Below are 3084 nucleotides of genomic sequence, written 5' to 3' on the forward strand. Positions count from 1 at the left end.
GTGGATGGGGCCATTGTGGATGATGTGGCTGTTGTCATTGTGCATGTCTTTGATGCTGTCATTGACGTTGTCGATGTTGGGGGAATTGTGGATGTCCTTCTTGTTGTGGGTGTGGGCTTATTGATGTCATTGAAATTGTTGTGCTTTGTGCCCGGTGGTCCCTGGTCTTGCCTGTGTCTGCTTCATGTCCTAGGTAGCATTCTGTCTTGTCCCGTCTTGTTCCCTGCATGTCTTGTCATCCCGTCTGTTGTCTGCCCAGTTTTTCTGCCCCTGCGGTCCCCTTCTCTACCAATCCTTCATGCCTCGATGGCATCCTTGAGGGGTACTGTCACGCCCCACCCAACCAATCCTTCCGTTTCCTTCCCCAGTGTGGCCCTAATGAGCCACGCCTGTTTACTATTAGATTTACCTCTCATTCTTGCCCTTCTGTGATTCACTCCAGCTGCATCTCATTGTTCTTCCTTGTCCTTGTTATGTGTACTTTGTACTCCTGTGCTTTCTCGGGACCCAAGCTTTTTTATGATGGACTGAGCCAAAGTGGAAAACTGTCCAGTGGTCTGATAAATTAAATTTATTATTTTTTTTTGTAAATCATGGACGCTGCATCATCTGGGCTGAAAAGGAGACAGACCATCCCAGCTCGTTATCAGCACACAGTTTAAAAGCCAGCATTCATGATAGTATAGGGGTGGATTAATGTAAATGGAATGAGTGGCTTGCACATCAGGAATGATACCATTAGTGCTGAACAATAAATACAGGTTTTGGAGCAACGTATGCTGCCATGCGGATGATGTTCTTCAGAGAAGGCCTTCAGCAAGACAAAGCCAAACTGCATTTTGCACATATTACAACAGCGTGTTTCTATAGTAAAAGAGACTGGGCGATAAACTGGTTTCCCAGCATTCTAGACCTGTCACCCACTGAAAATATTTAGAGCATTAAAAAATGGAAAACCTCAAGAAAGGACACCCCAAATTGTTGAGAAGCTGGAATCCTACATCAAGCAAGAATGGGGTAACTTTTCAGTCTCAAAACTACAGAAATTGGTCTCCTCAGTTTCCAAACACTTATGGAGTGTTGTTAAAATAAGTGGTTCACACAACACAGTGGTAATCATGCCCCTATCTCACTTTTTAAACATGTGTTGCAGACATCAAATTCAAAATGAGCATATTTTTTTCAAAAATCAATAACATTTTTCAGTTTCAACATTTTCTGTTGTCTTTGAACTTTTGTCAATTAAATATAGATTATAAATAATTTGCGTTCTCTTTTCATTTATATTTTACACAGCATGTCAGGGTCGGAGCCCATTCGACCCTGCCTTTCATGTCTCCACCCTGTTTGGCCAGCAGGTGGTGCTGGCCATCCTGTCGTCCTCCATGTCATTTGCTTTGCAGCTCCCCAGACCGCCACATAGCTGAGTGGGCTGCGTGTGCGGTTCAGATTGAGGAGTTGTGGGTTCAAAGCTGGCTAATAACAAGCCTCATTGGTTTTGTTTGGGGTTTTTTTTTTGGTTTTTGGTCTTCCCTAGTATTACTGGTTATCAGTGCTTTCCTGGTTTCGGTGGTTTTGTATTTCAATTGGTTCTTTTTCTTTTGCTTCTTGTTTTAGTTAAAACTTAGTGTTTGTTATTTTTTCTTAGTCTCCAGTTTTGTTTGACTGTAATATGCCACACCGATTACTTGTTTGCCTTGAGTCCTTGTGATTGGTTAATTGATTATGTTTCTCACCTGTCCTGAATTGTGTTTTGTTAGCTGTGTATTTAAGTGCTTGTTTTTGTTCTGTTCTTTGATGATTAATTGTAGTTGTATGTCTGCTCAGAGTGGTTGTTATGCTATGCTGCCTACTCCTGCTCCCTGTGTTCTTTCAATGTTCAAGTAGTGGCATCTTATTCACTGTCCTGTTGAAGTCCCTCAGCTACTGGAGATCGATGTCTTGCTTTTCCAAGGATTCCTCCTTGGTCTTCTTGGCAGACTGAATCTCAGCTGGAAAACTTTGAACTGAATTTAAAAGATAACCTCATATAATGGACAAAAAACACCCTTTCAAAAGCCATTCTGTCGTTTGGGTCCCGGAAACACTGTGCACCGTGTCCTATCCACAGGAAAGTGTATAAATATTTACTAAAGACATCTAAGGACACAGACACTGTATGAACTGAGCAAATGGGAAGATTAAATCTTAGTGCTTGTTGTGGAATGTGGATCACTATTCTGTAACTGTAACCGGAAGGTTGTTGGTTCAAATCCATTGGCTGACAGAGGATTGTATCACTGCAAGACCCTTGCAATTGCTCCCAGCAGATAAATAGCTAACCCTGAGGTCTGAACCCAATCTTCGCTCTCACCAGTGTCTGTGTGTCTCAGATGGGATTTACGGAAAAAATGTTCAGTGTACCAGTAAATATCTCCATTTGAGGTTACCAAAGATATTACATGTTTGCTGTGCTCTACACCTGTGGTGTTGTTCTTTTGTGTCAGTACACTGTGAAGTAGTCTTTCCTCATTTTTTATAGGATCAAATTATAATTTGAATTCACATATTGGCCAAGATGCAAAAGATTATTGTTGACAGAGGTGAGGCAGGGCGTAACCTTTTTATTGCTGAATGACTTATTTGAGGGAGACTCTAACCAAAGATTTTGTCATTAGTTACATAATATTATCACGGCAGTGTCGAATTGTTGAACCTGAATTTCAACTAATAATTTTAAATTTAGTAAAGATTAAAAACAGAAACTACACAGAAAGGTTTAATCATTGGTGGAAGAAAGTAGTTTTACTAATACATGGCTTTGCTATGACGAAGTTTTAGGGCCACTATTAATAAAAATATAAAACCTCGAGAATAACGTTGGAACTTTCAAGATTAAAGTTGTAACTTGTCAGAATAAAGTCATAGTAATTCGAGAATGAAGTCAAAATAAAGTCAAAGTTACGAGAAAAGTCATACTTTTCAAGAATAAAGTCGTAATTTGCTAAAATAAAGTCACAGTAATTTGAGAATAAAGTGATAAAATTACGAGAAAAAAGCCTGCAATGTTTCAAGAATAAAGTCATTCAAAACTATGCGAAAAGG

The sequence above is a fragment of the Paramormyrops kingsleyae genome, chromosome 21 (genome assembly GCF_048594095.1).
Source record: "Paramormyrops kingsleyae isolate MSU_618 chromosome 21, PKINGS_0.4, whole genome shotgun sequence".
Taxonomy (NCBI): Eukaryota; Metazoa; Chordata; class Actinopteri; order Osteoglossiformes; family Mormyridae; genus Paramormyrops; species Paramormyrops kingsleyae.